Genomic DNA, 26,559 nt, shown 5'->3' with positions numbered 1-26,559 from the left:
GCCCCAGGGTAACAATGTATGGTCCATCTTCTGTATTGAGATTGTGAGGACTCTTCCAATTGTGCTCATTTTGTTAACACCAGTGGAACCCACATATCACTGAATGCCTATTTCTTATGCAATATTTTCAGCCTGTTATCAATGGTTCATCCCAAAATATTTACAACGTTCACCATTTTTCATTATCAAAAGTGCAACTGGTGTATGGGCGGCACGGTGGCACAGTGGTTAGCACTGCTGCCTCACAGCATCAGAGACCTGGGTTCAATTCCCGCCTCAAGCGACTGACTGTGTGGAGTTTATACGTTCTCCCCATGTCTGCATGGGTTTCCTCCGGGTGCTCCGGTTTCCTCCCACAGTCCAAAGATGTGCAGGTCAGGTGAATTGGCCATGCTAAGTTGCCCGTAGTGTTATGTAAGGGGTAAATGTAGGGGTCTGTGTGGGTTGCGCTTCAGCGGGTCAGTGTGGACTTGTTGGGCCGAAGGGCCTGTTTCCACACTGTAATGTAATGTAATCTAATCTAAACTCCACGAAAGCTAGTATCCTGTCACCAAATAACCTGCATAGTACGCGACACTGACCCAGCTAGCTCAAAGACAGCTCCTGGCATGAACAGAACCTGTAACACTCCTGTTCATAGCTGTCAGCTAGGGATTCTTGAATGGACCACATTAACAGCCCCAATCAGGGAACTCATATTCTATGAGGTCCACCTGTCTGACCTTGTTCCAATCACTTGAAAAATAACTTAATTTGCACATCTGTACAAATTGTGTCAATCATGGTTCAGGAGCTCTCCTGCCTCAGAGACAAGTCACACTCCAAAGGGAAGATTTTACTGCTCTCCCCTGCCACAGGTTTGATGGAGAATTCAATAGGATCATGGGGGGAGAGCTGGGGAGTGGAAAGTCTGTGTCAAGCATTCAATGCCTGCTTGAAAGATCCAGGTGTCAAGAAGAAGCATACCCACTGAGAGCCACCTCACTGCCTCCCCCAAGACCCATTTTCTGCCATTAATGACCCAGAACTGGTTCATGACCAACCTAGGCTTTGGCTGGGTGTACTACCAGCAACCACCCTTTTCCCAAAGGCACTGCTGAGCTGCCAGCATTTGACTGTCAACAACCCACCATACTACTCCTGCTACAGCTCAATTTATTCATCTCCAAATCCACACCCATGCATATAACAATCAAATCCATCTATGACATCAAGTGGTACTTTTCAACAAAGAAAGCAAAGGAACCTATTGTGTTGTCCAATTGCATTGGTTCATAGAAGATTTTACCTTTGTGGTTGTACAGATAATATTTAATAGAAAGTTAAAACCGAATCTAACCAGAGAAATTTGGGTTGACCTCTCCCAATTTGTCCCAAAGTGAATAATCTATCTGAGAGTTTCTATACCAAGACTGGCCTCTATCAGGACATGGCAGATGTCTTTACCCAAACACAACCTTTGCAGGGCGTTCCATTCAACAAACAAATCCAGAACATTGGAATTCTTCACATCCCATCTATCCAACTTCCTTTTCAAACAAAGAGCACTTGACCTTCAATCAGCCACCATCTCTGGAATATTTACATGTTCACTAAACTATGGGAGTAAAGTGCACTTTAACATTTGACATCTAAAGTCTGCATAGATCATACCCATTATCTCCAGCCCAAGTTTAATAGTTTGCTTACACATTTTTAAAAATATTTTAATTGAGCATTCTGTATTCCAGACTTACAAAATGATGCTTGCCCCATGCTTTAGCATCTAATTCCATCTTTGTCTTTTCTTTGGAAAGCATGCTGACAAACGTAAGTCTTTTTTTGAAGTGTGGATTTAAAATGTATTAGAATATGTTGACAGGATTGGCCACCCTTTTGATCTGCATAACTTGTTTGAACTTGTAAATCAAATGCCTTTTTCTTTCACAATGTTATCAGCCTGTCAATGATTCTTCCCAAATCTTTTACAACTTCTACCACTGGAAACCCATTCATAAAATGACATTCTAGAAACATTTGTTTTTGCCAATGAGGGCACACATCATCCATGATTTAACTACAAAAATCCATCTACCCTGTATAAATCTCTAACAAACTACTTAAGGGAACAAATAACATTCACAGGAAAAAAGTGAGGACTGCAGATGCTGTAGTCCCCTCAATCTCAGATACTCCGGGAAAAACAGCCCCAGCTTGTTCAGCTTGTCCCTATAGTTCAAATCCTCAAACCCTGGCAACACTCTTGTAAATCTTTTCTGAACCCTTTTAAGTTTCATAACATCCTTCCAATAAGAAGGAGACCAGAATTACCAGCAATATTCCAAAAGTTGCCTAACCAATGTCCTGTACAGCCGCAACATGACCTCCCAGCTCCTATACTCAATGATCTGACCAATAAAGGCAAGCATACCAAATGCCTTCTTCAGTATCCTATCTACCTGTGAGTCCACTTTCAAGGAACTGTGAACCTGCACTCCAAGGTCTTTATTCAGCAACACTCCACAGAGCCTTACCATTAAGTGTATAAGTCCTGCTCTGATTTGCTTTTCCAAAATGCAGCACCTCACATTTATCTAAATTAAACTCCATCTGCCACTCCTCAGCCCACTGGCTCATCTGACTCTTGGACTCCCCAACCCAGGGAAAGATGATTCAACCCATGCCATTCATGATTTTATAGACCTCGGTAAAGTCACCTCTCAATCTCCGATGGTCCTGGAAAAACAGCCCCAGCCTGTTCAGCCTCTCCCTATAGGTCAAATCCTCCAACCCTCGCAACATCCTTCGAAATCTTTTCTGAACACTTCAGGTTTCACAACATCCTTCCGATAGGAAGGAGACCAGAACTGCACACAATATTCCAAAAGTGGCCTAACCAATGACCTGTACAGCTGCAACATGACCTCCCAACTCCTATACTCAATGCTCTGACCAATAAAGGCAAGCATACCAAATGCCGCCTTCACTATCTTGTCTACCTGCGACTCCATTTTCAACGAACTATGAACCTGCACTGCAAGGTCTCTTTGTTCAGCAACACTCCCCAGGACCTTACCATTAAGTGTGTAAGTCCTGCTCTGATTTGCCTTTCCAAAATGCAGCACCTCACATTTATCCAAATTAAACTCCACCTGCCCCTCCTCAGCCCACTGGCTCATCTGATCAAGATCCCGTTGTACTCGGAGGTAACTGTCTGCGCTGTCCACTACCCCTCCAATTTTGGTGTCATCTGCAAACTTTTATCAGCTACCAGCAGTTTTGTTCTTTTAAATATGTTGTTGCACAATTCAGGCTTTAAAGGGCATTTGTCGCACTTTTTTCCCCAAGTGAACATTTCACGAATTCTTATCATTGTTTTGTCATCCCTTTATGATGCTTGAAAACCTTTTGCAAAGTTGCTTTGACCCCTTGTCAGGATCCACATGACATCCACATGGTCTATAACCTGGTCAAATAAACCTGTTGGACTGCAACCTGGTGTAGTGCGACATGTGATTTTGGAACATCGATCCTTCTGCTCCTCAGATGCTGCCTGACCTGCTGTGCTTTTCCAGCACTACACAAATAATATTCATATGATGGTGACAGGACAGAAGGGCTCATTTGGCAAATGAAGTCCTTAACTAAATCCCTGGAAAAGTATCTCAGCTAACACCGCAGCTGACTATTTGACCCTACCAGTCTTCTTTCTTCAGGGAATGCAGAAATAACATTGTACTGATTGCATTTTTTGAAAAAAAAAGAAACCAGCAGAGTGAATGTATGAATAATCTGATTGGACATAATTTTCAGGTTGACACTTTACCATGCAACATAGTCGGAAGGAATTAAAGCAAGCCCACAGTGTTTTTTTTTATTTAAAAAGATAAAACTCAGGACTGTTTTCTGTCACAAATTTGAAAAGCTGCTTTTAAAACTTCCCCAATGTACCGCTGTCTAGAGGAAGCTCAGTCAAAGATGCAGTGGCTTCGAAAAGCAGATGGTGAAAAAGACAGGCTGAAGGAGGAAATTTCAGAATTCAAAGCCAGGAGATCTGAAGGCACAGGCACCAATGGAGTAACGAGGGAAGGGGGTTCTTGGATAGTTCTAAGACTGGAAAGAATAGAGTTTAGGAAAGATGAGCCCAGACAGGGATTTGAAGATGAGGCTTGCAGACAATAAAATGTACCGTGGACCAGAAACCACTGAAGGTTAAAAGAATCGAAAGGGGTAATGAGCAAGTGGGACTTTCAACATGATGGGAGGTGGAGTAGAGGTGATCCGTTTCAGCTAAAGAAACAACTGTGCCCAGCAGTGTTTCAAAGCTGTGAAACACAGAGATCCACAGTTCTTATAAAAATCACATTTGGCTTCCTGCTCTGTCATCTCTGCCGAAGGCCAAAAATAAACCTGCCCAAATATTCAAATTGAAACTCCAAGCTCACTACAGCTATCCACGCAAAGAATTAGAAAATGTAACATTTCAGTTTTATTCTCCGTGGTTATTCACTCTTCCTCTTTGACTGTCTCTGTTCTACATTTGCACAACCAGCAAGAACCTGAAAGAAAGAACCTGATGTTCTCTAGCGCCTTTCATGACCTCAACATGTGGGCCAAAATGTATTGTACTTGTAGAAACATGGGAAGCATGTTTGCCAAATTGTGCACAGCAAGCTCCTGCAAATGGTTGTGTGGCAAATGCTGACGTCATCAGGAATAATTCCCCCACTCTGTTCAAAATAATGTACTAGATATTTCCCGTCCCCTTGACAGAGCAGATGAGGTGTCAGATAAACGTCACGATGTTTAAAGTAAGGCTGCACTACAGGCAACACCACCTTCTAAGAGTCACACCTAATGCATATCTGCAACATTGCAGTGTGGCTTTTAAACTTGTGTCCAGCAGCGATGCACTACATATTAGAAATAAAATGTAAATACAGTCACCTGGGCCCAAGGAATGCAAGAAAATTTGAGAGGAGCCCTTGACAGAGTAGCTTTCTAAAGTGGTGACCAGGTTTGGATTTGGTCTTGATCTTTTTCCCTGTGTATTCGTAGGCCTTATGTACTTCACTGTCATTTGCCCAGCTCTGATCTCACTTAAGTGGCTGCCCTTGCAGTCCTGCATAGACTCAATCGCAGCACTTTCCTTTTAATTTTCTGGCAGAAGGCTATTTTTAATCATGCTGAAATCACTCAGACTGTGCATTACAGCAAATCACTAGCATTAAAGTCCATCAATTTCCCAGAGATAATGGCCTTAAGATACAGCAAAGACAACTTGTGGTTTAACGGTTTAAAAGTGCATCAAGAATTTTGCAGCGTTTACGTTACAGGCAGTGATTCGCTAATGGTGGGAGTCACAGATGGAACATACCACACAAATGTATGGAGTAAAGTGGTCATTTCTAATGCGGGTCCCCCTAGCTCCTGCAATGGGAACAAACACACTGTTTTCGGATATCTTCAGTTGGTGAATGACATTATTTACAATCACGGTTTCATCCTACTCCTCCCACCAAGAGTTTTCTTCCCCCAACTGGGGAACATGCCATTATTTTCCATAATAAATCTACAGACGTCAAGCACAGAGATATTGGTCAGGTAAATGACCATTATTAACATTTTCTGCAAATGGTAAACTAATCAGCTGTTAACCTTGTCTTACTCCATGGATTCTGGTTAACAGGTCAGAGTTGAGGGGTCATGCTGTCTTGCTAACTGTCATACTTGCAGAAAGAAATCCACTAGAGAGAAAACAACTTGTGTCTCTTCCAGAAGTCAGCTTTAGGCCAATTAGTAGCACAGAGTTAATAAACAGAAAGTTCTGGAAAAACTCAGCAGATCTGGGTCCATTCATGATGAGAGTGAGTGAGCGTGCGAGAGAGCGAGGGCGAGAGAGAGAGCGAGATAATATTTTGGTTCCAATAGTAGTTCTGAAGGACAGTCACATTGGACACAAAACATTTATTTTCTCTCTCTCTATATATATAGATGCTGCCAGATCTGCTGAGTTTCTCCTGCAATTTCTGTTCTTCAGAACTGTTACTGGACTCAAAACATTAACTCTTTCTCTCTCTCTCTCTCCACAGATGGTGTCAAATCTGCTTGAGTTTCTGCAGCATTTTCTATTTTTATTTCCAACGTTCGCAGTTTTTGCTTTTATTATAGCAACACAGAGTGACTGGTTGCTTCAAGTAGAAACACATATTTTAATAATTGCCAGTTGCTAAAGAATGAGCATAGGAGGAGGTGAAGTGCGAGGGTTAACTGGATCACACAAGCCCCCATTTTGAAATCGTACATTTCTCTCCAAACAGAATCAATGTATGATTTCATGGAAAATGACAGCAGTCGCTGCAATTTGGAGAAGGGAAATGAGTTTGGCTGCAGCCCCAAAGTGAAAAATCCCTGAACTGATCCAGAGCATCAATAAAAATTTATTTCTCAAGAAATAGCCAAACCAAAAACTGATTACAAGTCATTGTTAAGTCGCTATTTGTGCGAGCTTGCAAATTGATTGCAGTGTTTCCTACAACAGGGACTACCCTCCAAGAGTACCATCGTTTGCTATAAAACAATTGTCCTGAGGTGATGGAAGGTTCCATATAAATGCAAAAGATTTCTTTTCCAACCTCCCCAACAACTTTTTAATCTCAAAAAAAGTATAATATTTATGCAAGTTCATTACCAAACATTTCCCCTTGCAAATTAAAAGAACATTAAATAATATTCTGAAATGAAAGCAGAAATTGCTGATAAAGCTCAGCAGGTCTGGCAGCATCTGTGGAGAGAAATCAGAGTTAATATTTTGGTTTCAGTGACCCCTTCTCAGAACTTCAATAAATAATATTCAACTTGTCTCCATAAAGCACTACCTCTTGCAGGAACCACAATATGACTGTCAACGTAGAGTCGCCAGAGCCCTACGGACCACAAGGCTGCTGACGCATTAGAGAGAGATGATTGTGGTGGTTTAACCTGAGGGTTATCACGTCTCAGTTGAAGGAGAGATTGAGAAGGCGTCTCCTTCATTTTAACCTCAGCCAGTGTGGGAATTGAACCCACGCTGTTGGCATCACTCTGCATTACATGCCAGCCAATAAGGTAAACAACTTATTCACACGATATATTCCACTTCAAGCATGCAGCCCAAAGGCAGACTCTTTCAAATTGAAAATTAAAGAACTCGCAATAGAAGTACACTTTTTGCCATGCACCATTTTCCACTCTGTGGTTCCTCAGAGGTTCAATACACTTGACATTTATAACGTACATTCAGTGGAAGGCTTCCAGCCAGAGGGATGTGAAAGATTCCCATCCCTGGGTGTACAAAATCTGAAAAGCTAAAAGGTCAGAAGTCACAACACCAGGTTATAGTCCAAGAGGTTTATCTGAAATCACAAGCTTTCGGAGCGATGCTCCTTCATCAAGTGAAGAGATATTATAAATGTCAAGAATATTGGAATTATGTCGAGGAACTCCAGAGTGGAAGATGGTGCATGGTGAAAATTTTATTTCTATTGCATGTTCTTAATTTTCAATTTGAAGTCTCTCTCAGTTTTCTGAAGTAGTAACAAAGAGAATTGCTGAGGGCAGAGCAGTGGACGTGATCCATATGTACTTCAGTAAGGTGTTTGACAAGGTTTCCCATGGAACACTGGTGAGTAAGGTTGGATCTCATCCAATACAAGGAGAGCTAGCCATATGGATACAAAACTTGAAAGGTAGAAGACAGAGGGTGGTGATGGAGGGTCGCTTTTCAGACTGGAGGCCTGTGACCAGTGGTGTGCCACAAGGATCAGTGTTGGGTCCACTGACTTTAGTCATTTATGTAAATGATTTGGATGTGAACATAGGAGGTATAGTTAGAAAGTTTGCAGATTACACCAAAATTGGAGGTGTAGTGGACAGCGAAGAAGGTTACTTCAGAGTACAATGGCATCTTGATCAGATGGGCCAATGGGCTGAGGAGTGGCAGATGGACTTTAATTTAGATAAAGGCAAGGTGCTGCATTTTGGAAAGGCAAACCAGAATAGGACTTTGACACTTAATAGTAAGTTCTTGGGGAATGCTGCTGAACAAAGAGACCTTGGAATGCAGGTTCATAGTTCCTTGGAAGTGGAGTCGCAGGTAAGTAGGATAATAAAGAAGGAGTTTTGCATCCTTGCCTTCATTGGTCAGAGCACTGAGTATAGGAGTTGGGGAGGATCATGTTGCGGCTGTACAGGACATTGGTTAGGCCACTGTTGCAATATTACGTGCAATTCTGGTCTCTCTCTTATAGGAAGGATGTTGTGTAACTTGAAAGTATTCAGAAAAGACTTACAAGGATCTTGCCAGGGTTGGAGGATTTGAGCTATAGGGAGAGGCTGAATAGGCTGGGGCTTTTTTCCCTGGAGCGTCAGAGGCTGACGAGAGACCAAATAGTGGTTTATAAAATCATGAGGTGCATGGATAGGATAAATAGACAAAGTCTGGGTGGGGAAGTCCAGAACGAGAGGTCATAGGTTTAAGGCGAGAGGGGAAATATTTAAAAGGGATCTAAGGGGCAACGTTTTCATATAGAGGGTGGTGTGTGTATGAAATGAGCTGCCAGAAGAAGTGGTGGAGGCTGGTACAATTACAACATTTAAAAGGCATCTGGATAGGAATATGAATCGAAAGGATTTAGAGGGATACAGGCCAAGCACTGGCAAAAGGGACTAGATTAGGTTAGGATATTTGGTCGGCATGGATGAGTTGGATCAAAGGGTCTGTTTCCATGCAGTCCAGCTCTATGACCTGATGAAGGAGCTGTGCTCTGAAAGCTTCTGATTTCAAACAAACCTGTTGGACTATCAACCTGTGACTTCTGACCTTGTTCACCCCAGTCCAACACTAGCACCTCCACATCATGAAAAGCTGTAGACAGTACCCCTTCCCCATGGTGTCTCTGTAGCCCAAAGCGTTTGTGTTGAGGGATGCACTGAGTCCTGGACCTTGGAAGGCTTCAGTCTGCAATATTTGGTCAAGGACAAATCGTTGTACTGGAAGACCAGCAACCTTCACACAGAATGTCTTCTTTGAACTTCAGTCATTGCTCAGCTCTGGTTAATATTAGTCTCAGTGTGGACAGCCCACAGAGTCCTGCATCATGGAACTGCTCAGGATAAATCTTGACAAAAACAGCTCCAGACCTCAAAAGGCACATTCCACAAGGAGGTGGACAAGAAATCCAGGAGCTAACATTTTGTAAATCCTAGGTTAAGCATCAGCATAAAGAGATAGGCACACAGTATTAACATCAAAGGCATGACGACCAACAAGTGCTGCTGAGTGTAAAATAGCAGAAATACTTTTCTGAGAAAGGAAAAAGCAGAGATAAACAATATGATGTCAAATTCAGAGGGAAATGTAGCAACTACCATTTACATAGACACAGCTGTGTTCCGCTGATGGTTTGTTGATAATCTACAGCCTAGCAATACAAGCACTGGCAGACAAATATGTGCAGGAACGTTCTTTGAAAAAGGTGTGGTTCTGCCAGGTAATCTGACACCCATTTGCATTGAGAAGCCACACAGTGCAGTATAGGCAAGTAGTAAATTGTCACTGCCAGTCAAACTTTTGCTGGTGAAGGGAGTTCTGGTTTCACGCGTAAAGATCATAGCACTGTACAAGGCAGTGCTTTCCAAACATTTTCTCCGTTGTGACTTCATTTCAAGGTTTAAACATTGTTGGGAGCCCTCAGTAAGGAATGAGAGAGTTGGGGTTGGGGGTGGGGGTGGGGAGTGCTGCAAAGGTAGGGGTCATAGGGAGCACAGTAACTTGGTTAGGGCTCCGTATTGGTTCAGAGTCCGGGGACCCCAGGATTCCAGTTCACAATCCCACCTGAGCTCCTAACTCTTCACTTTTAGAAACAGGAACAGGAGTAGGCCATTCGGCCCCTTGATAACAGTGTGTGGTTGGACTCTTTATACCTGCCGTTGGCCCATTTTTCTTAATATTTGCTTAACAAAAGATATCTCTGATTTAACCCCAGTGTAAGGCTTAAAATAATGAGCACTTTCTTTTAGTCATGTCGCAAAGTGTTGAAATGCCAAGGTCTTCCCAGCACAAGTTTGAAGTCAGAGAACTATATAACTGCTACCATGTTACGTCAAAAGAAAGGTGGGTATTCCATTCTGTCAGGTGATCCAACCTGACAATTGCGTTATGAAACTTTTGACAAAGGTGGATTTGTTTATTTGATGAAGTGGCCTCTGCCTTTTGGAACCTGACACCACTTCCACCTTCCACTTGCTTTACTTGGTTCCAATCGTTTGCTTTCATCACCCAGTCTCCGCCTTCCTCCACATGGCTAAACTCGCTCTAACGTAGAACAACCTCACCTTTGACTTCTCTCACTTTGGCCCAGCGTTCTTGAGGGAAGTGATATAGGTCAGAGCTACCACTGCCTTTTCCAGGACAGAAATGAAAATAAAAATCCTTGCTTTAATCACTCAGGTCACATCCCTCGCCTCGAGACACAGGCCAGGAGATGGATGGAATATTCTCCTCTTGCCTGGTTGAGTACAAGAACACCTTGGACAAAACAGTGCATTGTTTACCACTTTCAATATTCACTCACTCCCCTTAAGTATAGTTACAGCAGAGGGTACCATCTACAAATCCACTGTAGCAGCTCACCAAAGCTCTGTCATCAGCACTTTCCAATCCTATAACTTCTACCATCTGGAAGGACAAGGGCAGCACTTGCAAGGGAACACCAGCAACCGCAAGTTCCCGTCCAAACTTCACACCATCCTGACTTGGAACCATAATTGCTGTCCTTTGAATATTGTAGGATCAAAACACTAATTCCCTTCCGAACGACATGATGGAGGCCACGAGAACTACAATGGCTGAGGAAAGTGGCTGACTGACACCCAGACATGCACATGGAGGAAACAACAACAAATACCTGATTTTCCAGCAACACCCACATCCTGTGCAAACATTAAACATTTTTTTTCCCAGCACATTGATGACTGTCTCCATGTTGTTTCCTGTTTTCACCCCAAACTGGAAAATGTAATCAGATTTGTTTCTCTACTCTGGCCCCTAGAGTGTACTCGTGACCTTCTGACTCAAAGGCAAACATTCTACTCATGAGAACAAGATCTTCCAATGAAGAGCCAACTTGAAAAATTAACTGTGGTTCTCTCCTACCGATGCTGCCTGACTTTTGAGTATTTGTGGCACTTTAAGCTTTTGTTCACACCAACCATCGTGTGCGGGGTCAGTTAGTTCAATTAGTTGAACGGCTAGTTGGTGATGCAGGGTTGAACGGCTAGTTGGTGATGCAGGGTAAACAGGGTGGGTTCCGGGTCCTGCACTGGCTCAGGTCACTACAAAAACTTCCCTTCTCAACCCCACTCCTCCCCTGAGGTGTGGTGACCCTAGAGTTAAAGCACCAGCAGGCCTGTCTCAGAGAGAGAGAGAGAGAGAAACAGAGAAAAACAGAGAGGGACAGAGAAAGAAAGGGACGGAGACAGAGGGACAGAGACAGAGAGGGACAGAGAAAGAGAGGGACAGAAAGAGGGAGAGAGAGGGAGAGAGAGGAATCCCACAGTCTGGTTAGGCTATGGTAACTTTACCTTTACAGTGAGTCACAGCAGACACATCCCTCAAATAAAGACAAGCTGATTGCCAGGGCACCTGTTTGCAGTACTGGCTGAGGGGAGAATGTTGTCCAAGATACTGGAGAATTGCTAAGGAGTGCCAGGAGATCTGTAACACCCTCTTGAACCATGATACAAGGTTGAACAGCATTCAGCTGCCAACACATTGAAGAGGTCAGTGAAATGTTCTCTTAGTCCCTATTTTTCCCTGTCTTTGTTGGATTCCGAGTGGCTTCCTCCTGTTTCTGTGTAGTAACAACAGACTTGCTGCAACGTTACAGTTTCTCCATCTGAGGCAGTTGCAGGTCTGTTTCAAAATTGATGGGACAGAGTTCAGGAGGAGTAACCTCAATATTTCCAGGTGACCCTAGGGAAGACTTGAAAATCACTGGCCTGGATCAAACACTGAAGATTCAGCTCATATCAAAATTCTTTCGTCATGCACAGACCACAATTAAGACAAGTTCAAAAAAAGGAGTTTGTTCCCACAACAGTAGGTAAAATGGGAGCAAACCCTCTGTTTGTTGTTCACAACTTTGGGACGGTACGTGAACACAGTTCCAGGAGAAGTGCAAAGAGTGGATTTATAGCACAGATTCGTTTTAAAATGTGGCGTTGGGCCACCAGCCAGCAGTCATACTTGCAATATTAAAAGTAAACATACAAGGATTACTTCAGTGCTTAATGGTGAGTTGACTGAATGTGCAATTGTCTGACACATGCAGCCTCTTCAATGACCCGATCTGTAGAAATTTCCACTCACCCTTGCAAGCTTGTGGTGAGGGTTGGAAAATACTGACATGTCTCCAGTGGTTTAACTTTGGTCTGTTCTTTCATGCCTGAACCTACATATGATATTGACTGTCTCATGAAAAAGCAACACTCAGTCAGTGCAATGCACTTACACACCTTAGCGTCCCCTCTGCTATTACTACATCATCTACAGAAAAAAAATCCAGACAATGCAAAGCATTCTGTATGTGCCCAGTTAAAATGAGAATCCCTCATCTTTTCAAAAACACAATTAATTAGTTACACTACACATGGTGGGAGGGAGATATGTCAGTTGATTAGAAGATGCTGTGGAATAATTCCAAAAGCCAGGGACTCAATTCACATCCCACGCAAGGTAGACTTGGGACTTGCCTCCTTTCCCTGCCTCGAGAGTGGAAGGCAACGGCAAAAATCACCACAAATTAAAAACGCAAAGAGAAACAGCTCAGGATGAAGCATTAACAGACAAAATGCTGAAGACCAGGCTTCAGGCAGGATGCACGTGTTAAATTTGAATTTGGTTTTACTGTCACATGTACTCAAGAACAGAAATACACAAGAACACTGCAAAATGTACAATGTCGGCATTCCCAGCACTGTCTCAGATACAAAGCTACCTAGGTACCAAATGCAAAAGTAAAGAAACAAAGTTAAAAGCTAAACATTACAATTCTTCTTAGTATAGAGGGAAGAATCTATTGATAATACGTTTTCCACAAATATCCAGTCCGTCCCCCACCGACGCTCATTAACAGCAGAACAAGCTGCAGAAATTCACCAAGGCTCCTGAGTCAGCACTTTCCAAATCCATGAACATTTCCATCTAGCAGGACAAGGGCAGCACATATTTGGGAACACCACCCCCTGCAAGTTCTCCTCTAAGCCACTTACCTTTTGGAATGATCCCGCCTCTCCTTCACAGTCACCAGATCAAAATCCTGGAATTCCCTAATATTAGTGTAGGTATACCTACAGCCCAGAGACAGTGGTTCAAGAAGGCAGCTCACCGACACCTCAAGGGCAACTAGGGATGGGCAATAAATGCTGGCCCAGCCAGCGACACCCACATCCCATAGGTAAATACAGAGGATTATCCAAATGACACGGGCAGGGAATATTTTGTTCGGATAATCAAATGTTCAAATAATCGAATGCTGGATAACACAGTTCAGCCACGCATTGGGATCTTGCGATTATTTTCAGGTTACCCGAATTTTGGATAATCGATGTTCAGATAATCGAGGTTCCTCTGTAAACAAAATGACTCTCCCTATCAATGGCATGCACTTCCTGGATTATATGTATTAAGCTTATTTCTTGCGTCACACAGAAACGTAGGACCAAATGTAGACCATTTGGACGCACAAACCTATCACGCTGATCCATATTTTAATTCCATCCATTCTTACTTCCTTAGCCTTTAGCTCAATAGAATTTTTACCAAACAAAATTTGAAGTTTTGATTGTCCCATGAATCCTCTCTGTTTTCTAATGTGAGGTTGGTCCATATCTCCACCAGCCTGTATGTATGGAATTGCTTCCTGATGTTATCGAAGCAAAACTGAAAAGGGTATCATACCAGGACTGCATGATGGTCTGCGGTCACCAAGTGTCATTACGGCGGTCCCTCTAACTTCTGAAAAGCAGACGAAACATTAGGAAGGGTTGATCAAACTTTCACCAAACAGGACTGAAAGGATGGGGTAATTCCAGAGTGGCATTGTCAGCAGAGGAGAGTTGAAAGAGCGAGGAGTCAAAGAGAGGGCACAGGAACTGAGCTTGTGAAGCATTCAGCTTCTCCACAATACCAGAATGATTCACGCAAAATGCCAGGGTGAGGTTTCAATTCACTTTGGTTGGAAGCTGGCTGGGGAGACCTGGCTGATGTTTTTTTTCTGCTTCTCGATACACGTGCAGAGATGTCAAGGTCGCACGCAATAGTCGATTGCATTCCCAGCTGAGGCCAGTACTGCCCAGGTCAAACCTGGAACTTGCCTGATCTTTGTGTTTCATGAAAACATTGCTCAGTCCACTGACCACATAACAGATCAAAACAAAAGCTAGAAGATTATTTCAATCAGCTACTTGCATCAGAGAAATAAACAGGATCAGTTTTAGGAGAGAGACATTATTCCAGAACAGGGAGTGATTTGGGGCTGAATTCAACAGTCTTCCATGGTTTACTCAATGAGCAAAAGTATATTTGAGTGAAATACCCAAAGCATCCATTCGAGCCCAGAAATCTACCACCTTTTGAAAGATGAAATTAATCCACCAAGTGTGGGGCATTCAATGGGGCATCAGATAATGATTTTGATAGAAGTGGTGCAAAGAGGTATGGGTAAAAGGCAGGAGATTTGCACTGGTTAATAGAACTAGTGTGGGCTTGAGGGGCCAAATGGCCTCCTTCTGCGCTGTAACCATCTTGTGATTCTGTGATCCACCCGTGACTCGCAAAGTATTACCTCCTGTTGCGCTCCTAAAGTCAGATAATGCTGCATCTTGTCCTGGACACCAAGAGACTTCCATAAGGTTGAGGAGAGAAGTTGGTTGGAGCAACACAGTGGTGGGTTTGCAGGGTCTCAAAGCCACTGATTAGCTTCCCATCCCCTTCTAGCAAATTTATTGATCAGTGGTAAGCACGGGAACTTTTCTCTCTATTAAATCCTACTTTTCAGTTTTCCTAGTTCTGCCAGAAGCTACAAGGCCAACTAAAGACCCAAGCCATTAGAAAGGCTTCCTGTACTTGGTCAGTGCCAGAGACAACAAAGAAAAGCCTTACTTCTACCATTAGTATGTTTTAAAAGAGTCTGCTCTTATTATCTCAATGCAAGGAAAAGTTTAATTTTAGTTGTTCTTTTTTCAACCTGCTGCCCCCACATCTGATCAGATCAAAGGCTTATAAGGAAAGAATTTCAATAGAGGGAAAAGTATATCATTTCAGGAAATTGGGATATTTTCCGAAATTGTGAGAATGATGGATTGTAACAACTGGTTTTCTTTTTCCTTCGTTTGGTGCTTTAAGTCTGGTTAATTTGCATTGTTAGTGCCATTTTAGAATAGAAGTAAGGGGTATATTTGGCATTTTTTGGGAATTTTTCACCATGGCAGCACAGTGGCTTAATGGTTAGCACTGTTGCCTCACAGCACCAGGGACCCGGGTTTGATTCCACCCTCGGGCAACTTCTGTTAATGAATTTGAATTTCACCAGCTGCAATGGTGGAGTTGGCATATTCTCCCCGTGCCTGCATGCTGGGTGCTCCCACAGTCCAAAGAAGCGCAGGTTAGGCGGACTGGCACAGCTAAAAAAATTGCCCTGTTGTGCCCAGAGATATGTAAGGTAGGTGGGTTAGTCATGGGAAAACGTAAATGATTCGGGAATACATGGCACATGGTCTCCTTTCAGAAGCGGTAATTTTTCATTCCTTTTAACGCAGACACTATAATCAAGAGACAAGACTCAGAGTGCCATCAGTGGAACCAATAATTTCCATTAAAATTAATATTTACGTCCACTATTTACTTAAGGATTATTGCAATCAAAATATCAGAAAAGAAGAAGCAACAAAACATACAACTAAACACTCATGCTGACCATAATTTCAAAATTATGATAGAACATGACTTACTAGGTCAGGCCACTTAAGGGATTCTCTCACACACTCATTCTGCAGCCTCTCGGTGCTGAGGGCTGCACTAAAGCTGGAAATAGCTGCTGCAAAGTGGCGATGGGGAAAAGCCATGTTAAAGGCCTTCTTGCCACAGTCTATGGAAGGGGCTGGAACCTGTGTAAAATCCTTCAGACTGTACGCACCTGATATCATATGCCATGAAAGATAAACGAAAATAAAACCAATAATGGAAAGTCAAAAAGCAGTAAGACCAATGGACCAACAACAGTGGTAGTGACAGTGACCCAAGCTACTGTCTTGCCAAGACAGGGCCAAATCCCACCATTGCAGCTGGTGAAATTCAAATTCATTAACAGAAGTTTAGAAAACATGAACATAATGCTAATCTCTGTTACGGTGACCATGAAACTACCATAACCTGTCGTAAAAATTCATCTGGTTCACTAATGTCCTTTAGGGAGCTGCTTGCATCGAGGTAATGTCATTAGATTAATAATCCAGAGTTCAGGCTAATGATCTGGGGACATCGATTCAAATCTGATCATGGCAGATAGCTACATTTGAATTCATCTAACCAGTCACGTTTCCTGGAAAAACCCAACTGGTTCACAAAAACTTATTTGGTTCTTTAGTGAAGGAAATCTTACCATCTTTATCTAGTCTGACCTACACATGACTCCAGACATATAACAACGTGACTGACTCCTAAATGTCCTCTGGACAATCAAGGTTATGTAATAAAATGCTAGCTCAACCAGCAATGCCCACGTCCCATGAACAAATATCTTCTAAAAACAATCTTTCCTCAGTCTGACCTAGACGTGATACCAACTTCACAGAAACATTCTTAATTCTTAACAGCCTTCTGAAATAGCCTAGAGAGCCACTCAGATCAAGGCTAAGATCAAGTGTCTGTTCTTATCAGGACAGGTGTCGAGTTGCGAGTCATCAGAGCTAGTGGAGATCATCATTGGATCATGATTAGACATTGGAGGATTGTTTGGTTGTGCTGACCTGCTCTTGGTGGATCTTCAGGCTGGCTTCGGCCTAACGCCAATTCAGGTACCAGCCAACCTCAGAGCTATGGCCTCGACAGCTGCCCGCAGCCCTGGCCAGGGCATTCGGAACACAGTCAGGGTGACTGTGAAGAAGATTGAGGATCATACACCACTCGACTGCACCCTGTTTATTAAGAAGGTACTGTTGGTTTGCTGCTGTGGATGTATACTGCCTGCAGGATTTCCCTGGGGCAGGCTACTTTGATGTGACCTTCAGAAGTGTGAAGCAGTGTGGGATACCGCACCTCAGCAGTTACAGGAGATGGTCTAGCTTGTGGGCCCATGGGCCGTCAGTGTGGCCGGGGGGCAACGATAACCACTCCTCAGGCCTGGGTATTCTGTTACGGGGAGGAAACTTCACCATCTCTGAGGTTAAGGAGGTGGTGGGCGGGCGCCTCCTCGTCACGGACGTTAAATACAGAGACGCTCCCGTGAGACTAATCAACGTGTACGCCCCAGCGGGTAAGAGTGAACGGTTGGCCGTCCTGCAACAGCTTCCACTGTTGCTGGCTATGTCCAGACCGGTGATTCTGGCTGGAGACTTCAACTGTATCATTGATGCAGATGGAAGATCTGGCGGGGGGGACAGTAAACTGGACGCTACGTCCAGAGCCCTGATGGAAACGGTCAAAGATGCCAAGCTGCACAACGTCTTCAGCACCCCTGCAGATGGAGCGCAGCGTAGATACACCTGGTCACGGGCAGATGGGTCTATCCGCTCAAGGATAGATTACCTGTTTGTGTCCCGAACGGTCTCGGTCAGAACCACTGACGTCAAGCCGGTGTTCTTCTCTGACCACTGCCTCCTGCTGGCCGACTGTTACCTACAGGATGAGCAGCGGGCGGGCAAGGGAACGTGGAAACTGAACACTAAGCTGTTGACCCCGGGAAACATCGAGGAGCTCAAGAGGGATTATGCAGATTGGAGAACCGCGAAGCCCCTGTTTGAGTCTCTAGCAGACTGGTGGGAAACAGTAAAAGGGAACATCAAGAGGTTCTTCATCCTCAAAGGTGTTCAGGAGGTGAGAAAGAGGTGGGGAAAACTGTCCCAACTCCAGGAAAGTATGCAGAACCTGCTCCTGCTGCAGACGATGGGGGTTGATGTCACGGAGGACCTCCAGGAGGTGAAGGGCCAGCAAGCCTCGCTCTTTGCCTCGGAGGCCTCCAAGATAATCTTCTGGTCCAGAGTCCGCACCGTGGAGCAGGACGAGACGTGCTTACGTTTCTTCTTCCAGAAGGTGCACAAAGAGAGCTCTGTGCTCAGCAGCCTGAAGGAAGAAGATGGCTCGGTAACATCATCTCAGGCTGACATCATGAGGATCAGCAAATCCTTCTATGCCAGTCTGTATGACTCGAAGCCAACCGACAGCGCGGCCTCCCAGTCATTCCTGTCCTCTATCACGGAGGTCCTAGACGATGGAACACGAGAGAGGCTGGACTAGCCGCTATCTCTGGATGAGCTGACCAAGGCCCTCGAGTCCTTCAAAAAGAATAAAACTCCCGGAAGCGATGGCTTACCGGTCGAGATCTATTCTGCTCTTTGGGACTTGATTGGCTGGGACCTGCTGGAGGTGTATGTCAGTATGCTTCGGGCAGGTACCATGAGTGAATCCATGAGGAAAGGCATCATCACCCTCATCTACAAGCAGAAGGGGGAAGAGGGAGGAAATTAGAAATTGGAGACCGATCTCACTGTTAAACACAGACTACAAAATCTTGTCAAAGGTCATCGCCAACCGGGTCAGGTCTGCTCTGGGATTGGTGATCCACCCTGACCAAACCTGTGCTGTACCGGGCAGGAAGATCTCTGAGAGTCTTGCACTCCTCAGGGAGACAATTGCCTACGTGCGGACAGGGGGGTGGACAACTGCCTCATCAGCCTGGACCAGGAGAAAGCCTTTGACAGGATATCGCATACATATATGAGGGATGTCCTCTCCAAAATAGGCTTTGGGGAGGGAATCGGAAATTGGATCAGACTGCTCTACACCAACATTGTCAGTGCAGTCTCAATCAATGGGTGGGAATCAGATAGCTTCCCTGTAAGATCTGGAGTCAGGCAGGGATGCCCCCTCTCACCCTCCTTGTTTGTGTGTTGCATAGAGCCATTTGCCGAATCCATCAGGAAGGATGCAAGCCTGAGAGGGGTGACTATTCCTGGCAGCGGGGGCCTACAGATTAAGGCCTCCCTGTACATGGATGACGTCGCCGTTTTCTGCTCGGATCCGCTGTCCGTGCACAGACTCATGTGCATCTGTGACCAGTTCGAACGGGCCTCGGGGGCCAAGGTAAACCAAGGCAAGAGCGAGGCCATGCTCTTCGGGAACTGGGCCGACCAATCCTCTATCCCCTTCACCATCAGGACTGACCACCTGAAGGTGCTCGGTATTTGGTTCAGGGGGGCTGGGCTGTGCGCCAAGACCTGGGCGGAGCGGATCAGGATGATGAGACAGAAACTAGGCAGATGGGGGCAACGGTCGCTCTCCATCGCGGGAAAAAACCTGGTCATCAGGTGTGAGGTACTCTCAGTATTGCTATATGTGGCACAGGTCTGGCCTATCCCCAGAACCTGTGCCACTGCAGTCACCTGGGCCATCTTCCACTTCATGTGGAGATCAAAGATGGACCGGGTCCGTAGAGACACAATGTACAAAGACCTGTGCAACGGGGGAAAAAACACACCCAATGCCACCCTCACCCTGATGGCCACCTTTGTGTGTGGCTGCATCAAGCTGTGCGTGGATCCCCGGTACGCAAACACCAAGTGTCACTACGTACTGAGGTTCTACCTGTCCCCGGTGTTGCGAAGGATGGGCCTGGCCTCACTGCCACGGAACGCTCAGAGTAGTTGAACCGTTCCGTACCTCCTGTCCTTCGTGGAGAAATTTATGAAGAAAAACACCTTTGACCACAAGTCCATCAGGAAGTGGTCAGCATGTAATGTCCTTGAGACCCTTCGGGAAAAGGAGAGGGCGGATCCTGTCGAGTGGTTCCCTAAGCAGACTGTCAAAGCCATTTGGCAAAATGCCTCATCACCAGAACTTTCCAACAAGCACCAAGTTATGGCTTGGCTGGTGGTGAGAAGGGCTCTGCCTGTGAGATCCTTTATGCATGCCCGGACTCTCTGCCGCACCGCACGCTGCCCTCGAAGCGGCTGCGGGGGGACGAGACTGTCACACACCTCCTTCTGGAATGTGCCAATGCAGAGGAAGTCTGGAGAGGAATGCAGTGGTGTTTGTCGAGGTTCGTCCCGAGCAGCACCGTGACGCGGGACTCTGTGCTCTACGGCCTGTTCCCCGGGACGCACACCGAGACGAACATCAACTGCGCCTGGAGGATCATCAACTCGGTGAAGGACGCTCTCTAGGCGGTCCGAAACCTGTTGATCTTCCAGCTGAAGGAGTTGACCCCGACTGAGTGTTGCAGACTGGCACATTCCAAGGTCCATGACTATGTGTTGAGGGACGCGCTGAAGCTTGGGGCAGCTGCTGCCAAGGCGTGGTGGGGAAAGACCACCGTGTAACATCTGCCTGCCTAAAGAAGAACAGGGGGCCCATGCAGTCATTTGGGCTCTGCTGATGCCTCAGCTAAATATATGGGCATATGATTGAGAAATGCACAGACCTGTATATAACAATGATAAATTCTGATCTGTGTATGTAAATGTTGACATATGTATGGCATGACCAAATGTACAGACCATCAAATTATTTTATGAATAAAGTATTTGAAATAAAAAAAAAACTAGCTTTTCCAGTCTAACTCCCATGAAACAATAAAGAAATGTGGCAACTCCAAATACTAGTTTGGAACAAACAATCTGTATTGCACTTTATACAATGTCAAATTTGAACTATTAGGTGGTGCACTTTTACAAATATTATTGAAAATATATTTTTGGGAAAAATACTTCCTGTTGGGTTAGATAAACAATCCTCCTACACACATCACTCTTCAGGGAGAATGGCTCCATATGCACCACAATCCCTTTGGGACATTCCACAACCTCCCTACCATTCCACAATCTCCCTATCATTCCACAACCAGCACTGACCAAGTTGATGAGCTGTAGAGATGGTAGGCAAGAGGATAGAGGACAGATTTTGTCTTCATCCCAATATCCCCGGAGTAACTACATATCCATTAAACAAAACAGGAATCTTGACTGATTTTATTTCCCTGTCTGGAATTTTGGGGCTAAGGGATAGTGACAACCTCAGAGTCCAAGAGCTCAGCCACTCTCTGTTTGACTGAAAAGGTTTGAAGGGTGAGAGTAGACATTCAGCCAAACCAGCAATATTCACCCAGAAGGTCTTCAGTTAAAAAAAAAGACCATTGCAGCTTAGCAAATCAGCTTGAACCAAGTTTGGCTGCTACTTTCCTAAAGCAATTCAGCAGAATAACCGATCTCTTCCAGATCAAATAGTTTTGCTCCATCTATTAAAAACAGACAGAAAATGTCTGATAAAAAAGTAAATCTTCTCCCTTGCAGCAGAAACATTAACGGTTTGTGTTATGAGCCTGAGAGAAGAGAATTACCAGTTGTGGCCACGTTGTGAGAACAGTTTTAACAGTCTAACGTATGTACATTGGAGGGATAGGATAGTACAGAAGGTGTTTGGTATGCTTTCCTTTATTAGTCAGAGTATTGAGTACAGGAGTTAGGAGGTCATGGTTAGACCACTGTTGGAACATTGTGTGATTTCCTTCCTATCGGAAAGATATTGTGAAACTTGAAATGGTTCATAAAAGATTTACAAGGGTCTTTCCAGGGTTGGAGAATTTCAGCTATAGGGAGAGGTTGAATAGGCTAGGGCTGTTTGCCCTGGAGGGTCGGAGGCTGAGGGGTGACCTTATAGAGGTTTATAAAACCATGAGGAGCATGGATAAGATAAATAGACAAACTCTTTTCCCTGGGGTGGGGGGGGGGGGGGGGGGGGTCCAGAACAAGAGGGCATAGGTTTAGGGTGAGAGGGGAAAGATAGAAAAAAGACCTAAGGGGCAACTTTTTCACACAGAGGGTGGTACGTATATGGAATGAGCTGCCAGAGGAAGTGGTGGAGGATAGTACAATTGCAATATTTAAAAGGCATCTGGATATGAATAGGAAGGGTTTGGAGAGATATGGGCCAGGTGCTGGCAAGTGGGACTAGATTGGGTTGGGATATCTGGTTGGCATGGACAAGTTGGACCATAGGGTCTGTTTCCGTGCTGTACATCTCTATGACTCTATGAGTGACAGAGTAAATTCTAAACAATGGTACCTCAAGACATGAGCTGCATGACCACATGAGCTTCCACAAATGAAACTCTTGACTGACAGAGTTTCTGTTAATGTTCAGCTCTGCTTCTTACAAGGGAGCCCAATATTTTTAGCCCAACACAAAGTGGTGCTTATTAAGACACATTCTACAACATGATGAACTGTCTCTCTGGCAAGTGTTTCTTGATTTATTACCTTTATGATTGCAGCCTGGCTTTGAACTCGTTCATACCTGCTCTGAACATAGGCAAGAACAAGTTGCACTGGTCCTAACCAGTTCTTTTCGACAAAACTAACTATTTTCTAACCTTTAAGAGGTCAGACCTAGGATTATTTTAATTATAAATGACCCTTGAAATATAGTAATAGCCTGTGGACAATCAAAGGTAATAACAGAACACTTAACAGCATTGAAGATGGCCATTCAAGTCATCAAGGTTATATTAGCAACTGCAAGAACAGCTTAGCTCATCTAACACCCAGCTAAATATTTCCTGTCCAGCTTCCACACGACAAGCTCCCAAGAACAGCAATATAGTAGACAACAGGTAATCTTTTTCTGTAGTGTTACTGGGGAAATAGATATTGGTCATGGCATTAAGGAGAAATACATACAAAAGAAATGCGAATGCTAGAAATCAAAAACCAAAACAAACTGCTGAAAAAAACTCAGCAGGTGTGGCAGCATCTGTGGTGAGAAATCAGAGGTAACATTTCGGGTCCAGTGACCATTCTTCTGAACCTGCAGAGTTTTCCCAGGGTTTTCTGTTTTTGGCACGAAGGAGAACACCCTGCTGTCACTGTCCAGGTGGGGTTTATTCAATTCATTTCAAAAGCTCTGATTGAATTGGTCTTCATCACCTTTTCAGTGCATTCCAGATACAACTAACCTCATGGTATAAAAAAAAGTGTATCATATCATTTTGGCTTTGGCTCTTTTGCCATTCATTGGTTGTCAAGCCTTCTGCCAAGTAATCTTTATCGCAACTCCTCTTGCCTTTGAATACCTCAAACAAATCTCCTCTTGACCTTCCCTTCTCAAAGGAAGCCAGCCCAGTTTCTTCAATAGATCCCTGCAACTAAGAGATCCCTAATTCTGGAAATATTTTTATCAATCTTTTATACAACCTCTCCAAAGGCTTTATGTCCTTCTTAAAATATGGTGCCCTGAATTGGATATACTAATGTTGGTTCAGTAGAGTCAGAGACAGAGCTGCACAGCTTGGAAACAGACCCTTCAGTCCAACTCATCCTTGCTAACCTAAATTAATCAAATCCCATTTGCCAGCATTTCGCCTATCTCCCTCTAAACCCTTCCTATTCATATACCCATCCAGATGCCTTTTAAATGTTGCAATTGCACCAGCCTCCACCACTTCCTCTGGCAGCTCATTCCATACACGCACCACCCACTGCGTGAAAAATTTGCCCTTTAGTTCCCTTTTGAATCTTTCCCCTCTCACCATAAACGTATGCCCTCTAATTTTGGACTCCCCCATCCCAGAAAAAAAAGACCTTGACTATTCATCCTATCCATGCCCCTCACGATTTTACAAACTTCTAAAAGGACATCCCCTCACCTCTGACACTCCATGGAAAATAGATCCAGCCTCTCCCTATAGCTCAAACCGTCCAACTCTGGCAAATGTCATTTAGGACTGGAACTCAACCATCCTTATCTGGCTCTGGCCTGCAACGACTCTAAATTCAGAACAATGTGGTTGACTCTTAACTAGAACTGACATGGCCTAGAATTCCACTCAGTTCAAAGGGCAACTAGGGATGCACAACAAATTCTGGGCTAACAGGGCATGAATAAAGTTGAGGCTGATCCAATGTTTTATAATAGATCCATACCATCCAGTGTGAGGTGGAACTGGTAATTCCATTCAATAACTTTTTGTTTAAAATGAAACCAGCAGGGCAGGTCTACACCTTAATACCCTGAAGGTGCTGGGTGTGTTTACATAGGCTGTTTGAGCTCCCAATTTGTCACACCCCCTTCAAAGACTCATGCTGTATAAAATGTGCTTCAGGCTCTTGTGGCAGAGTGGTAGAGTTCCTACCTCTAGGCCAAAAAGTTCAGGTTCAAGTCCCATTTGCTCCAGAGGTGTGTCATAATGTCAAAATAAATCTGTAACTTTTTTAAAAATTAAAACAGGAGGACAGACCAATTCCTTAATACCCTGAAGGTGCTAGATGTAATCATGCTGGAGACTCCCCTCTCCATCCCAGTTGCTTTGAGGTTTAATACTGTCATTAAAAACCTTGAGGATCTTGTGATAAATCGGTAGTGCACCTATCTCCTGGCCAGAAGGCTTCAGTTACCACGGTCATACATCAAATTAGGTTGATTTAATTTTTTTCTCTCTCTCTAAAACATGCTTCTCACTTGTTTATCAAGTAGGATTTGTACCAGAATGCATTCTCAAGGTAGGACCAGACTGTGAGGAATTAATAATCAGCAGTTTTACAGGCACACTGCCTTGCAGTCTACTGTTCAGAAGGGGACAACAGAATTCTCAACGAGCTCAGCACTGGGATTTTACACTACAGGCTGTTGCCACTTGGCTATCCTAGACTCAGGAATTCAGTGAAAAACGTTCCCCCCAGAGAGAGAAAAGTGCAGTCACTCTGGATTTTTTTTTTGAAAAAAGGAAGAGTTTCAAACAGGCAATGGCTAACACAAGAACTGCAAGGGAACAGGCGATCTGGCAAACTGCCTGCTCCTTCGAGTTTCGAACTGGCTTACAGATTCCCACAGCAGCACCCCCTCCCATCGGAGGAGAAACAGAGCCCATTTTTAAACAAGGGGCCGCGATCTTTAGCGAATGTGCCATTGCTTGCTAGGGGGGGAGGAAGAACGAAGCATTGAGCACGGGCTGATAGGTCGTTTCGGGAAAGAAAACAAATCAGATTTTGATCGGAAGGGTATTTTCTCCTACCTGCAACACGCTCAGCCCGGACAGCAAGTTCCACAGCCTTCTTCCTCCTGTGAGTTCACCCGCCCTGATCTTTTTCACACACACTCTCTATGTCAACGAAAATAGGCGTCAATCTATTCAGCTGACCTTCTTTCTCAATACCACACGCCCATCGCAACGTCAGAAGCTAACGCAACAAATTAGACTTAGGAAACGATGAGATGTGGAGTCGTTTCAGCCGTAGCTTTGATATTTTCTGCACTGTAATGTTGCACAAGGAAGTGCAGGGACTTTATTTTGAAAGGTTAAGGGATCTCCGAGATGTTGTATTGGGGAAGTAACGTGCAAAAATCCAATCCAACAGCGTCGCTCCCTTTCTCCTGAATCCGCTTCCGCGTTAACAAAAAATTGTAACAAGTTGCCGTACTGAAGTTGCTACATTTACAGATAAAACACCCCCCGCATCTTATCCGGCTGCAACATGGAAATCTATGCATAAAATTGCTGGTCGATGGGAGATAAGGACCCACTGAGTCACAGCTCGTCCGCAAGCTTTAATGGCAATGAAGTACCTCGTCAAGTTCGTGTTGTAGCAATTTACTCAAACTGTGCCTCTTTTGTATAATACTGAAACAAAAGCTGGAGATCTGAAACAAAAATGGATGCATCCTCACATCATGGTAAGGCCGTGCTCTGCCAATGGCTTTAAGAAGCTATAGAGAGCTATGAACTCAACCCAGTCCATCACACAAACCAAACTTCCATCCATTGACTACCTCTACATCCTCACTGCCTTCTGAAAGGCAACCAACATCATCAAAGACCCCTCTCACCTCGGGTTATAATCTCTTCCACTTGACAGATGATAAAAAGAAGCTCAAATGCACATACCATCAGATTCAAGAACAGCTTCTTCTCCGCTGTTATTAGACTTCTGAATGGGCCCCTCAAATTTGAAATTTAATGTTGATCTCACTCTTTGTGCACCTTCTCTGCAGCTGTAACATTGTATTCCTCACTCTGTTCTAGCACCCTAATGCACTTTGTTTGGTTTGATCTACCTGTAGTGCATACAAAACAAAACTTTTCACTGTACCTAGGTACGTGTGACAATAATAAATCAAATCCAATCAAAATCAAATAAAACAAAGCAGAAATTGCTGGAGAAGGTCAGCAGGTCTGGCAGCATCTGTGGAGAGAGAAACAGATAACATTTTGAGTCCGGTGGCCCTTCTTCAGTTCTGTTTCTGTTTCTCACGCCACAAATACTGCCAGACCTGCT

At 44.2% G+C, this 26,559-nt stretch overlaps 1 protein-coding gene and 1 long non-coding RNA gene across 4 annotated transcripts in view; one reads left to right on the top strand and one right to left on the bottom strand.

The window, feature by feature from the left end:
- LOC140484706 (annexin A4-like) overlaps positions 1-25,449 on the bottom strand; it is an 81,749-nt gene extending 56,300 nt beyond the window's left edge. For both annotated transcript variants that reach the window (XM_072583428.1, XM_072583429.1), the window contains exon 1: positions 25,299-25,449. The gene's annotated coding sequence lies outside the window, so the exon portion shown is untranslated. The remainder of the gene's footprint in view (positions 1-25,298) is intronic.
- Positions 25,450-25,643: 194 nt separating this feature from the next.
- Positions 25,644-26,559, top strand: part of LOC140484708 (uncharacterized) — a 97,553-nt gene continuing 96,637 nt past the window's right edge. For both annotated transcript variants that reach the window (XR_011962315.1, XR_011962314.1), the window contains exon 1: positions 25,644-25,957. This is a non-coding gene — a long non-coding RNA (uncharacterized lncRNA). The remainder of the gene's footprint in view (positions 25,958-26,559) is intronic.

Source organism: Chiloscyllium punctatum, chromosome 13, assembly GCF_047496795.1.
Source record: "Chiloscyllium punctatum isolate Juve2018m chromosome 13, sChiPun1.3, whole genome shotgun sequence".
In the NCBI taxonomy this organism is placed as follows: domain Eukaryota; kingdom Metazoa; phylum Chordata; class Chondrichthyes; order Orectolobiformes; family Hemiscylliidae; genus Chiloscyllium; species Chiloscyllium punctatum.
Note: the sequence above shows the minus strand (reverse complement) of the source record. Positions and strands in the feature narration are given on the sequence as shown.